The sequence below is a fragment of the Elgaria multicarinata genome, chromosome 2 (genome assembly GCF_023053635.1).
Source record: "Elgaria multicarinata webbii isolate HBS135686 ecotype San Diego chromosome 2, rElgMul1.1.pri, whole genome shotgun sequence".
In the NCBI taxonomy this organism is placed as follows: Eukaryota; Metazoa; Chordata; class Lepidosauria; order Squamata; family Anguidae; genus Elgaria; species Elgaria multicarinata.
Window position 1 is genome coordinate 159767924 of NC_086172.1, and position 14792 is coordinate 159782715.

Sequence of the window (14792 nt, forward strand, 5' to 3'; positions counted from 1 at the left end):
GCAGATTCTTCCCTGGCCTACGTGCGGTACGAGATGTACAAGATGAAGAGACTATTGGTTAATTGGGCCAAGGAGAAAAGTGTATTTAAGAAGTCCATGTTGTATGGCTTCTTACTGCTGGAACTTACTGCTGGAACTTACTGCTGGAACTTACTGCTGGAACTTACTGCTGATGTTATACTGCTACGTTGTTGCTGTACTGTGAAAGGACTGTATATATGACCATTTATTCTGTAAGTAATTTATTTAGTGTCAGTAAAGCTTCTTACTGACCAAAGACCGTGAGTGCTTCTTTTTGTTCCTAAATTCAAGCTGAAACCATTTCCAGACTCTACGCTGCTGCTATTTCGCACTCTGCTATATTTTGGGTAAGCAATTACCCCGATAGGTTATGCGCCCAGAGAAAGTCTGGAAGGCATAATTTTTGGTTGCTGGAAAGCTTGAGAGCAAAGGAACGCTGGAGGGAAAGACGGAGTCGAGCTCAGGCAGTTCATCGAGCTCAGACGGGTCTGTATCCAGTGTGAGTCGCGCTCCAGCCCAGCCGGTGAGGATGGCCCAGGTTCAGATGGCATCCAGTATTCCGGTGGAACGGCTGAATGAGAGAAATTACTTAACGTGGTCATTGAAGATGGAAATGTTTTTGAAGCGGGACAGATGTTGGAACGTCGTGAGTGTCCCGAGGCCGGTTGGTCAGACTGCTCAAGAAGCACAAGTGTGGGAAGAGCAGAATGAAAGGGCCAAAGCAAACATTGTCTTGAGTATGGAGGACTCGCAAATTGTCCATATCAACAGAGATGAGACGGCAAGAGACAGCTGGAATGCGCTGAGACAGATTTATGTGCGTGCGTCGGCAAGCACACGGCTGAGCCTCACCAGAGAGCTGTATCGGTTAAAGTTGGAGGAGGCTGGAAGTTTGGCAAATCATCTCCAACAGGTGAGATCTCTATTTGTCCAGTTGCAGGAGGTCGGAATCGTTTTTACGGAAGAGCATAAGTGCTACCTGATTTTGGGGTCGTTGCCTCAAAGCTGGGACATTCTGACAACCAGTCTGGAAAGTATGAAGACTGATGAACTCACTCTTCATTATTTGACGGGTCGTTTGCTCCAAGAAGAGAAACGGCGTCTTTCCAGGAAGGAGGAAAACTGCCAGGAAAGGGTTAAGCAGTCAGCCCTTGGCAGCAGAGAAAGAATGCAGAGAGATAAGTGTTTCCAAGGCAACAGTGTGGAGAGAACCGCAGTTGCAGTAAGAAAGTGTTATTTTTGCAAACAGCCGGGTCATATCAAACGCTTCTGTAAAAAGAGGAAGAAGGGAGTTACACAGGCTGGAGAGGAGAAGGAATGCTCGAATGCATTTGTTTCAGCCACAGTGAGGTGTAACGAGGCCCAAGAATTTTGGCTGATTGATTCTGCGTCGTCCAGAACAATTTCTAATAATCCAGAGGCGTTTCGGAAGTTGGAACCAAGCAAGGTGAAGTCAATCACGCTTGCAGATGGACGAACGTCGAGGGTGGAAGGAATTGGCTGTTGCTACGTTCCATGTCTGCAAAAGGAGTGTGAACAGGTTCTGTATGTTCCAGATTTAGATTTTTGTCTCCTTTCTGTTAGTGCTCTAACGTCTGAAGGATACGTTGTTACGTTTCAGAAGGATGAGTGCCAAGTGATTAAGGATGGACAAAATGTGGCACTGGGACATGTTAAAAATGGACTGTTTTACATGGGTGCAGGTAAAGAAAGGGTGGCACAAACTGGTAACGTGCCAGACCATAAAAATTGTGTTCATGAGTTGCACAGGCGTTTAGGTCATGCAAGTTTTAAAGTGTTAAGTCACATGCCTCAAGTGTGTACAGGGTTAAGCTTGCGAAACTGTAAAAATTTCTTGGATTGTTCAATCTGTCATCAGACCAAATCCCGGGTGCAGAACATCTGCAGGAAAAGTGACAGGGTGTCACAAAAGCCTTTTGAATTGGTGTTTATTGACTTGGTAGGGCCATTCACGCCTACACAAGGGGGATCCAGTTACGTGCTTGTAATTCTGGATGATTACACACGCTTTAGTTGGTGTTATTTACTGAAGCGAAAATCAGAAGCTTTTGAAACTTTTAGGGATTGGAAAACTTGGGCGGAAAAGTTCTTTAACAAGCCCATTATTTCTGTGCAGTCGGACCGTGGGGGTGAGTTTGTTTCTGGAAGGTTCTGTGAGTGGTTTAGGAAAACAGGAATCACACACAGGTTAATAGATCCCCAAACTCCTTTTCAAAATGGGTCAATTGAGAGAAGAATTGGAGTACTTCAAATGAAGAAAGATTCTCTAATGGCTGATGCAAACGCTGAGCAAGATTTGTGGGGAGAAGCATTTTTAACCGCAAACTATCTGTGTAATAGAACCTGGAGCAGGGTTACAGGCAGTTCGCCTTACTGTTTACTTTTTGGTTCAAAGCCAGATTTGTCTCACTTGAGAACATGGGGGTCTTGGGCATACGTGCATATCCCAAAGTCCAAAAGATCTAAAGGTGAAACCAAGTCTGTGAAATTACGTTTTGTGGGTTATTCAGGCATGCAATCCAAATCTTGGCGTTTTTCCCTAAGTCATGGGAAGGTGGTTGTTTCTAGGTCTGCTACTTTTCAGGAGGCAGGTTGGGACAGGATTCAAGGTTCCCAAGTTCTGTTAGAAACTGTGAACAACCAGGAGAAAACAGTAACTCAGGGGTTAACTTCTCAGAGCCCTCACATCTCTGAGAAGAGTGTTTCCACTCCCAAAAGTGGAAGGGAGGAGGGAAATGAAAGGGAGGAAGAAATTTCCAGTGTACCTCGTCGTTCACAAAGAAAAAACAAAGGAATTCCACCTTTAAAGTATTCAGATGAATTCAGTGTGTGTTGTGTGAAGTCTGAACCTGAGAGTTACAGTGATGTGTTGAAATTGTCTGAACAAGAGCAAGAAAAGTGTTTTCAGGCAGCGAAAACTGAAAGGGGGTGTTTTCAAACACACGTGTCTGTATGCAAAGGGGCAAGCAAAAGAGTACATGATTGTGGAGCTAGTGGTTCGTCTACTGGTGGCAGGGAGTTCCCAAGACCACATTCAAGAAAACTCAGCCCAAAGCTGCAGGAAGGGTTGAAACTGAAGTCTCTGGGGAAAGTTAGGTGTTACCTTGGTGTAGAGGTAGAAAAGTTTCCAAAGGAAATTACCTAAAAAGCCAGAAGCAGAAAGTTTTAAAATTGCTGGAAGATTGCAAAGTAGTTCAACGCCCCAAAGCACAAAGTTTTTCAACAGTGCTTGGAAGAAGAAGAAAAGAAAAGCTTACATATAAATAAGTCTCTGGGAAATGTAACACACAGAGAAATGTACACAATGTTGGGATTGTTGTAAACATGTAAAGTTGATTTCTTACAGGTGAAATGTAATGAAATGTAAATTGTATTTTTTCTGTAGTTAAAAATGAAAGGGTGTTGTGGTTAGGTTTTTAACCACAGAAGGAAAAGGACTCTAAAGAGTTAAAAAGATGTCCTTGGCCAGATTGTCTCTGCCAGGAGAAGTCCAGTATGAAGCAGATTCTTCCCTGGCCTACGTGCGGTACGAGATGTACAAGATGAAGAGACTATTGGTTAATTGGGCCAAGGAGAAAAGTGTATTTAAGAAGTCCATGTTGTATGGCTTCTTACTGCTGGAACTTACTGCTGGAACTTACTGCTGGAACTTACTGCTGATGTTATACTGCTACGTTGTTGCTGTACTGTGAAAGGACTGTATATATGACCATTTATTCTGTAAGTAATTTATTTAGTGTCAGTAAAGCTTCTTACTGACCAAAGACCGTGAGTGCTTCTTTTTGTTCCTAAATTCAAGCTGAAACCATTTCCAGACTCTACGCTGCTGCTATTTCGCACTCTGCTATATTTTTGGGTAAGCAATTACCCCGATAGAGTGAGGGACGTTACTGCAGTGATATAAGAATTGACCAACACACCCACGTTGCTTTAGGTTGTGTTTGCTACAAACACAAGGATATTCTGCAATACAGTGTGGGACAATGGATAGATTTTGCAGCACCCTGCATGTACCCATTAAAGCATAATAATAATAATAATAATAATAATAATAATAATAATAATAATAATAATAATAATAATACACTTCATGGGGGAAAACACCCTGAGATCAAAGGTCTACGCTGCTGCTGTGTCTGCTCTAGAAAGCACAGCCCTCGTCTATGCAGAGTAATTAAGACCTACACATTAATTTATGCACAATGTGGGAAAAACCAACCCATCAAAGGCTGTACATTAGCCAGAGGCACAATGATCGGTATTGCAAAAATCCACGTCAAAAATAAGGTCTCAATCTTCCACTGAGTAGATTGGGCTAGGGCAGAAGCGCCTGTCATTAAATGGGGCTGGGCTGCTTAACATAGCAGAAGTGAAGTGCTCAAGCCCCTGTGAGTCATTGTCTTCATTGTAAGCAGGCGTCGATGTCTTCCTGGGAGGAACTCAACTGAATCCGTCGCTCACAGAATGGGTTTCGGTAAGCGTCGAGAAGAGGCCAGACCTTCACCAAAGCTCTGTTTTACTGTGCAAAGGCAATGATTCATTTCTACAAAGCACCAACTCCTTAATTAATTGCATTTGTTTTCTTTTGTCTCCGGCTTTGTAGGGTTGAAAACCAGCATCGTGGAAGAGTATTCCATTTGCAAACTTGTTTGCTCAGGACAGCAGCCCCTTGCCTGAATTGGATGCAAAGGTGTAGGAATGGGCTTGAGCAGGGGTGCAGGACCCCAGCATCAGGCATAAACTGGCCCACTGGGGCCAACCCAGCCTGTGGGGCCTCTGGAGGAATCCCGCCCCCTGGAGGGAATCCCCGTTATCTCCGACCCAAGATAAGAATTAATTGTCTTGTCCAGTGCTGAAGACAGGGCTTGAATAGAATCTGCTTGGAGTGACAGCCCAGTGCATCATTTGAGAACAAATAATAAAGAAAAATGTGCTTCTGAGCATACAGTATGCAGAATACGTTTTACTAATTTGCTCTTATAAAATTTGCTATGTTTCTCTTTACTTCTCTTCACCATCTAACAAAGAACTTGCGTTTCATTGAAGGCTCAAGACAGATCACTGCTTATCTTTTCAAAAAGGGAGACACCAGGTGTTTCTTTTAAAATCGTGTTTTCTAAATAAATCGTGTTTTCTAAACAAATGCTGGATTTGTGCAATTCAATCCGTGTGTCTGCACAGCCAGGCCTTACACTCTGCTGTTCTAAGTTTGGGGTTTAGTTATGTTGCTGATTTAACCTAATGCCTCTTGTGTGACACTCAAGACGTTGCATGAATAAGTGCAAACAGCAGCAGATAACAGGAACCAGAGTGGAGAATTGCCCCCAGTTTGTGTGTATATCAACAGCAGATTTGAGCAAAAAGAAAAGGAAACATTTTAATCAGATTAGGGGGAACTTTTAAAAAACTTGCTCTGACCGGTTTATTCAAATGAACAAGCTAAACCAAGTTTTCCTATGACTTGCTGAAATAGGAAGGTTTCCTGTTGAGATGCAAGTCACGGAGGAAATGAAAGTGTCCCTTCCACAGTCAATTAGCTTGCATATTTCAAGGCAAGGAGACGGAGCCATGAAGCATTTGGCCTGATGAGCATTCTAGCCACCCACATATTTAGGGTGACCATATGGAAAGGAGGACAGGGCTCCTGTATCTCTAACAGTTGTATAGAAAAGGGAATTTCAGCAGGAGTCATTTGTATGCAGGCAGAACCTCGTGAAATCCCTTCTTCATCACAACAGTTAAAGCTGCAGCAGCTATACTAGAGCAACCAGATACAAAACAGGACAGGGCTCCTGCAACTTATTTATTACGTTTTTATACCGCCCAATAGCTGAAGCTCTCTGGGCGGTTCACAGCTTTAACTGCTGTGAGGAAGATGAAATTTCACCAGGTGCTGCATACATACAAATGAGACCTGCTGAAATTCCCTTTTCAATATAATCGTTAAAGATACAAGAGTCCTGTCCCCCTTTTCATATAGTCAACCTACACATATTGAAAGCGCCTTTGAAAACTATTCAAAACTAACTGATGATGCAGTTTCTTTTTTCTTTCTTTCTTATTAAAATTATTTATTATTCAATCCTAGCCAAAGCTGGTATGCCTTCTCAACATGTAGGTCAATTGCACTGGAGAAGGGTTTACCATATGAAAAGGAGGACTGGGCTCCTGTATCTTTAACAGTTGTAGAGAAAAGGGGATTTCAGCAGGTGTCATTTGTATGCATGCATCACCTAGTAAAATCCATTCTTCATCACAACAAATAAAGCTGCATAAGCCCTGCCCTCTTTTGTATCTGGTCAAGAGGGCAGGGCTCCTGCAGCTTTAACTGTTGCAATGAAGAGGGAATTTCACCAGGTGCTGCATGCCTACACTTCTACCTATGCACAATGTGCACAGTTGTACATAAATACATATAGTAACAAAAAGCCAATTAGCCTCTGGTGACCTCTTTCGAAAGGGAACAAAACTTGCATAAGCACTGCACCCTTGGAACTTCTGTATACTTGGAGAATAGCGGTATATTTAAAAGATATTTATACCCCACCTTTCCTTATGAAACTTTAAGGTGGTCATCCACAATGAAAACCAACACAGTAAAAAATAAATTAAAACAAAAATCAAAACTAAACAGAAGATCAGACTAAGATACGGAAACAGTGAAGACAGCATCAATAAAATATCCTAAAAGCCCAAGAGAGCAATGTAGGCCCTTTAAAGTCAGGCCTTTCGTGTCCTCAGGCCTTTCCAAAGAGAAAGGGATTATTAACACTGTCAGGGCGAACCTCTCCACCCACCTGCGAGGGAGTTCCAAAGTCTCAGTGGGGCCAAGAGAAAAGGTCCTATTTTGGTCTATGAGAGTCATCACATAAGGGAAAATCGTGTTTGCTTACCATCGCTTCTCCACCCACAAGTTTGTCCCTTCTTACTTCTTCTTTTGAAAGAGGAAATAAACAATGTGCACGTGGGCCATTTTGATCGTGCTGCTTCTCCTGCACACAGCAGGAGATAGTAGCAACTTCCATCTTTAAAAATACAGTAAGTTGGGCTTACTGAAGGGGGTGGGGGGTTGTCATGTGAACATTTGTGTATAATGGCAATTTGCTTAGACACAATAATGAACTTCTTATCTTCTTATCTTTGTCATGTGAACAAGGCTAGAAGGGGCAGGAGGCAGACAACGTCGTGAGAGGGACCAGCGAAAATCCATGAGTGCCCAGTAACGAACATGCAATAAAACACTCGTCTCATGCAGCTCTATATCCCACACACAATCACAAAAGCAGTGAATGTACTATCTGCAGGAAGAATAACATTTTTTCCTAGGGACTGTGTACTACAGAGAGAAAAAATATTAACAATAAATGAAAAATAAATAAATAAAAAGATGGAATTTTCCATCCACCAGCTCCCAAAATGTGAAGAAGCCTATGCAAGTAGAGGCCTATGCACATAAGTTTCCCCACTGCAGCAGACATCCATGCTCAATTCCTGGATGTTTGGAAGCTGAGCAAAATCAAGGGTACAGCCAGCAGCGGGATAGGATAGTTTGGATTCCTGGATCCAAGGTCAGAGTCAGCGCTCCAACCTCACAGCCAGGATTCCGAGCTCCCCAACCCATCGCAGCCAGTGTGGAGAGAACAGCTCTGGCTGCCTCTCCAAGGTCACAAAGCGGACCTCAGAGAGGAAGCAAAGGGGCATGCTGGTGGGTTGGGAGGGGAAGACACTGGGTGTAAGAGTGCAGGGCGTGGGCAGCAAGGCCTCAGCACAGGAACACTGGGGCCAGGATGGGCGGCGGTGGAACCGGCAACATTGCCCAGGCAGGGCTGGAGGCAAAGGCAAGGTCCGGAAGCAAGCAGGGTTCAGGGTTCAGGATTCAGAGTCCAGGAGCAACAGGGTTCAAGCAGGGCCAGAGGCAAAAGTCATGGCCAGACAAAGCAGACAGTCAGACAAGGTCTAGAATCCCAGGAACAGGCTACAGCAGCCACAGAAACCCATGTTGCTGTGGCAAAGGCTAAGGTGGAAATGCTGTTATTATATAGCCCTTTCCTGGCTGCTCCCAGCTGGTCTGCATCAGTTCATCTGGGAGTGCTTGCTGATATGGGCCTGGGTCCTGCAACTACTCTGCAGCTGGCAAGGTGCACTGTAGCCACCAGGTGGTGCTGCAGGACAGATCCTGACACTGGGGAGGCCGACTGCTGTATCCACAGCCTCCTGGGCAAAAAAGCCTTTCTAGCCAAAATGCAGAGCGGGAGGAGCACAGAGGTGAAGAATGCCTCAGCAGAGCGGTTGGAAGTTTACAGCCATCCCCATAGGATTACAGCCTTAGAGATGTTATTATATTAAGCAATATCTAAGTATTACTAATAAATAAATAAATGCAATAATAAATAAATTATGTGACCAAGAGATTCATGAAAAGAAATGCACGAAGCAGCTCTCGTGATCCACAAACTTGAAAAGACAGTCTGCTTTTACCACCGGAGCAGAGATCAGGACGAGTTTGTCTTGAATACTTAGGAGCTGACCAATGCCAAAGAGTTTATTCCACCCTTCTCTTGTTTCTCTAGTCAATCAAGCGGGTCTTCCATTCCCAGCCGCTTTAGTAGATGCCCCTCCTTTTCTGGAAAGAAAGATTTGTTTATCCCACAAAGATACAGGCCTGAGTGAGTGCCAGTTAAACGATGTGGGCAGGATTCCATGCACGGGGTGTGCCAACCACACATGTCTACTCTTCAAAGGGGCGTCACGTGCCAGGCTGTAATTACACCCACGGGAACAACTCTTTTGAAAAGTAACTCTTCCGAGCCACAAGTTAAAACGAGTCCACAGTGCCGATGGGTTAATAATGAAGACATTACATGCTGGGGGGTAAGCCAGGGAGTTGCGCTAATCGAATGGATTTAATGCAACATGCTCCTTTCCTTCTAGGTCCCACATGGAGATCAGTTAATTAACAGAGATGTAGAATGAGCCAGGAAAGTGCAGGCCTCAATAGGGCTTCTGAAGCTAATTCCATTTTATATCCCAGTCTACTTCTGCTCTTCATTCATAAGAAGACAGCTTAGCGTTCATTTAGAGAATTCCAAGTGTCCAAAGTACTTTACACACATTATCTCAATAATGTTTATAACAGGGTGCAATACAGTTTACAACAGAGCGCAGGGCAAAGAAGGCAGAATAAATCAGTACAAAGCAGCATCCTGAATACAAGTAGTCAACGATGCTTAAAACTATGAATGAAATAATTTGAATAAAATGCACTTTAATTACAGTAGGCTCTGGCACTGAGCAGGGGGTCGGACTTGATGGTCTTATAGGCCCCTTCCAACTCTACTATTCTATGATTCTATGATCATAGGAGTACATCCCACTGAACACACTTGGGCCTTGCTTCATAGTGAGCCTGCATAAGATTGCATCGCGCATATTGTAAGTTCCAAATGTTTCTTAGTCACCTCCAAAACCTTTTGTTACTCACTGACCACCACACTGGAAGGCTTGAGCAGGTTCACTCCTTGTTAAGAAAGAAGATAGATTATTAAATTATTATTTATTAGATTTCTATACCGTCCCATAGCCGAAACTCTCTGGACAGTTTACCAAGATTAAAAATCATTACAGATATAGAATACAAAGTTTAAAAAACATTTACATGTACACACAGAGGCAACATATATGTAAAAACAACACAAAGCAATCAAACATAAGACAAACCCAGGACCTGATTAAAACTCATCATATACTGTCAAACACCTGGGAAAAGAAAATGGTCTTAACCCAGAGCCAAAAATATAACAATGTTGGGAGATCATTCCATAATTGGGGGGCCATCACCGATAAGGTCCTCTCCTTTGTTGCTGCCTTCCGAGCCTCCTGCAAAGGAGGCATTTGGAGGAGGACCTTAGATGCTGAATGTAGTGATTGAGTACTGCCTGCATAGTTTTCCTTCTATCTTCATAAGGGCTAGAAACATGCTTTTTGTCTTTTAAGGAGCCAGACATATATATATAACCATTGGCTTATTTCAGGCACTATTAGTGATGCTAATGTCCAACAACACGGAAAGAAAATAGAATCATAGAATAGCAGAGTTGGAAGGGGCCTACAAAGCCATCGAGTCCAACCCCCTGCTCAATGCAGGAATCCACCCTAAAGCATCCCTGACAGATGGTTGTCCAGCTGCCTCTTGAAGGCCTCTAGTGTGGGAGAGCCCACAACCTCACTAGGTAACTGATTCCACCGTCGCACTGCTCTAACAGTCAGGAAGTTTTTCCTGATGTCCAGCTGGAATCTGGCTTCCTTTAACTTGAGCCCGTTATTCCATGTCCTGTACTCTGGGAGGATCGAGAAGAGATCCTGGCCCTCCTCTGTGTGACAACCTTTTAAGTATTTGAAGAGTGCTATCATGCCTGGCCTCAGTCTTCTCTTCTCCAGGCTAAACATGCCCAGTTCTTTCAGTCTCTCTTCATAGGGCTTTGTTTCTAGACCCCTGATCATCCTGGTTGCCCTCCTCTGAACATGCTCCAGCTTGTCTGCGTCCTTCTTGAATTGTGGAGCCCAGAACTGGACACAATACTCTAGATGAGGCCTAACCAGTACTTGCAATTGGAGACACTTCTCCACTAGTACCTACTTGTTGTTATTTTTGTAGGTACTGTATTTTCTGGCGTATAAGACTACTTTTTAACCAAGGAAAATCTTCTCAAAAGTTGGGGGTCGTCTTATACGCCCAGTCGTCTTATACGCCGGAAAATACGGTATATACTTATTGTCTGGGTTATCTACTGAATTTCTTTGTGTTTTTATTTATTTGGTCCATTGGTTGATTGCCCCCTTTGGTTTATTGAGACTCCTTGACATACATTTTTTTCAAAACTCTCAATAAATATGATTTAAAAAAAAAAAAAAGAAAGAAAAAGAAAGGAAACAGCATGGGTTGTTCTTTATTCCCAATGTGTTACAACATACAATATTTTGTAAGAGACAAAAACATTCTTTCTGAATATGCAAATAATTCAAATGGCAAAATGATAAAAGACAATGCCTCCACTCCTGCGTATACTCTAAATATCTCATTGCAACTAAACCTTGTAAGCTATGTGTTCAAAAGACCAAAGTAAATAAATACAGACTGCTATAAACATAAGCGTTCAATGGGTGGAGTTGTTGACCATAGCCCAGCACGGAAATGCCATCTGCCATCAATATAATGAACCAGTAAATTCCTTCCATGACATAGATGTCGTAAACACCCAAAGGCAGGAATGAAAAACTCTCTTTGCCAGCCACTAGCTCCACATCACCTCCAAGTTCCCGGCACTCCCTTTGTGCTCACATAGGCCACACTCCTGACCACTTACACACTGAGCCTGCTTTTACTGATAGCTTTGAAACATGTGAAATAATTGTTAGAAAGACTGACACCGAGCATGTGCAGAGTACCTTTCCCTCAGGGTCAAATAGCCCTAAAACTACAAGCCTCACATTTCTGAGCCACACATCCTGGAGGTACGACACAGTCAGCATAGAGCCCCATCAGCATTTGCAGGGGCCCTGTCTATATGACAGCGGAATTGCTCCTCATTGAATATAAACCCAAATTTTCAACAATTCGAATCTACGCAAAGAGTGTCACACTGCAGCAGCAACAGCAATTTATCTCCTGATTATTATTTTTTTTTTTTGCAGTTATTAATGCACACATGCTATGGAGTAGAGACGAGCAAAGCTATAAATTTTATATGCGGAACTCCGCAGATTCATAGAAGAGGAAAACCGAGGGTGGAAAGGAACGAGGCAGCAGAGGGATGCTAGAGGGGGACTGAAGACGTCTCCTCTTTCTCGCGGCCCATTCCCCATCTTTGTTTTAATTTTAAAGCTCCATCAACATGAAAACGTCGGGAAAGAACAAGGCAGCCAGAGGATGCGATAGGAGGGAAGGCGGGAAATCGACCAATCACTTTGTCCTGCCCTGAAAGCTACGCCCACATGTCAAAATGCTATTTAACTCCCACAAGGACCCATAACTCTAATGCGGTGCAAACTCGGATGTTGATCCAGAAGTCGCAGTAAATCGCAACTACAAATATGCGCATTATCACGTTAAAAAACAGGCACTGCGGCGAATGGGCGGCTGGATCATGTATCCTGAAACACAAATCTGTGCATTTACGTCGGGGTAAAGAAGCCATATAGACAAACCCAGGGTTGGGATATTGTGCTTGGATTTCCCATTGCAAGAATAAAAAAAATGTAGAGATGCTTGTAAAATTCTTCCCATCCAAATTTCTCCCCAAATTAGGGGTTTCAGATGCAGTCCTCTTTCATTTGTAACCCTCCTATGTTTTCTCACCACTTGGGCTTTTTATCCCACCAAAGAAAATCAGTTAAAAAGAGGGGGGAAATAATAGCTGCCTGGGAGCACCCTGAATCTTTAGTCCATACTGGTGGATGAAGAAAGCAGAGGGTAATAGAGAAGGGAGCCCTTCAACGATCTTATATACAGGCCGCATGCTTAGCCAGAAAGAAGCCCTACAATTCTCAGCGTCCCCAACCAACACGGCCGGCTGGGGAACGCAGGGAGTTGTAGGACTTCTTTTTCCTGACAACACATTTACAGAATTGCACCGGAAACAATGTAACATCTGGCTCCACAGCTGCACCTGAAATTTTCCATCGGATTTGTAGGTGGCAAAATGTATTTTGCTATATACATTTTGCGGGAGGAAAGAAAATTCTCAGAAAATTGACCAGAAATGTCTTTCCTGAGAAATTCCAGCCCTAAAGTTCTAATATACTCACTAGAAACTACCAGCCAGGGCCCTGCCTCAATGAACTATAAATAAACAGCTACATTATGTACAGTACAAGGCTGCAATTGCACAATCCATCCACCCCTTTGCTCTCTTTCTCCCCCCCCCCCCCCAATATTTCCCCTGCAGTTAGACGCGTTTTCATTTGTATCTTTCACAGACCTACTTTGTGAAACCGAAATTGGCTGACACCCACCCATCGGATCGTACAAAGTCTCTCTCTGTGCCTTTTTTTTAAAATCGCTCATCGCAGGCGCCGCATTCTCACTCCGCATTGCTAACCGCACTTACTAGTGCATAAACTCCGTTCAAACAGCGCGGGGCTTACTTCCCAGTCAACACGCATCTCGGTCGCGCCGCGCACGAGGCGCTTTCGCCGTCTTCCCCGCATAGAATCAAATCGGCAGAGATCGATACCAATACTACCACAACGATTAATCGAATAAAGAAATAAAGCGTCACGTGGAACATTGTTGCAGGCAGAGGAAAGCGAAGCGCCAGGCAACTTCAAAAGTTAAGAACTACGATCTGGATACGGGATAAGATCGATCGGCAACCCGGCCGGGGTGACAGTCCCTCTTCGGTGCTTTTCGCAGGACGCGACACACGCATGCATTCACACATTACGCATACACACGCGCGCGCCCGGCGATCTTTATTCCCGAGGAGGACCGAGGGTGGGGGAAGGAGGAAAAAGTTTTGCCCATTCGTACGCAAAGAAAGAGGCGCAACGAGAACCGGATCTGGGGAAAGGGTGGGGATGGGGGGACCGAGTTGGCATCGGCCGGTGCCAGCCAGGGCGGACGGGCGGCGCCACCACCGAATACGAAAGTGACAGCTAGGCGAGCCCCGATCGTGGGAGTGCAGATGAAGCGCTCATCCCCCAAGGACCACGCCGCCGCCGCCGCCTTTCCCCGCAGCGCGCCAAGCGCTCAACTTGCCACTCACCAAAGAGAGGCGCGGATTGGAGAGGATCCCGTCCGGAAAGCTCCGGTTCAAGAAAACGCCGGCCTGTAGCGGGAGGGCTCCAGGACCCGGAGTTGCCGTGCGGCTCTGGCTGCCCGCTTCGGATCAATGGCGTTGTAGCAGACTCCTCCCTCCGGGCCTGGCTCTCTCCGCCTTCTCGGCTCGGCTTGCTGCTGCTGCTGTCGCCGCCACCGAGGACCGCCTTGACTCATTTTCTCCCTGCAGAGCGCTGCGCAGAGTTGGGGTGGAGGGGAGGCTTTGGCGCTCTCTGCGCGCCACTGGCTGGGATCCGCTAGCTTCGATGCACGGGCGAGCTGGAGGGCTGGGTGTGTGGGTGTCTCTCCCTTCCCGCCCCCCTGATCCATGGGTCCTGTATGGCGGGAGGGGGAGAGGGGAGGAGGAAGGAGACACTTGCTTGCAAGCGGTGTGTTATGTAACCTCAAGAGGGACCGCTTAGCGCGGCGGAACCGGGCTTATGCAACGGCCAAGCCCCGGGGGGAGGGGGAGAGGAGGGGGGGGCGAATTCGTGGAAACAAACATATTTATTTATTTATAGCCGAAGCTCTCTGGGCGGTTTACAAATAAGCCGGACCTCCTTCCCAAATTAAGGGGTGTTAACTGGGCCCCGGATCTGTTCCACAGGGCCCTGACGGTCCATGGATCGCAATGGAAATCCCCTCCGCCCCCGCTTAATTGCCAGATCGTAGCTGGGGAGGAAAAGGTTAACTCCCCCCCCCCCCAGCAGGTGCTGCAGCATCACCATTGCCCTCCGTCCCCCGTCCCCCGCACACACACACACACACACACATAAAACCTTCCCCTGCATGGCAATGAAGCTTAGAAAAAGAACTTTTTTCTGTTGGGATGATCTAGGGAAGGATGCAATTTAAGAGAAGCATTTATTCTGAGATGTTTGGGATAAGAATTTTGCCTCCTGTGACATTTAAACAAATATTTGAACTCGTTTCT

General features: G+C 45.1%; 1 protein-coding gene across 3 annotated transcripts in view; it reads right to left on the bottom strand.

Moving 5' to 3' along the window:
* Positions 1 to 14153, bottom strand: part of SYNE3 (spectrin repeat containing nuclear envelope family member 3) — a 106862-nt gene extending 92709 nt beyond the window's left edge. For all 3 annotated transcript variants that reach the window (XM_063118012.1, XM_063118009.1, XM_063118008.1), the window contains exon 1: positions 13806 to 14153. The gene's annotated coding sequence lies outside the window, so the exon portion shown is untranslated. The remainder of the gene's footprint in view (positions 1 to 13805) is intronic.
* Between the last annotated feature and the right edge of the window lie 639 nt (positions 14154 to 14792).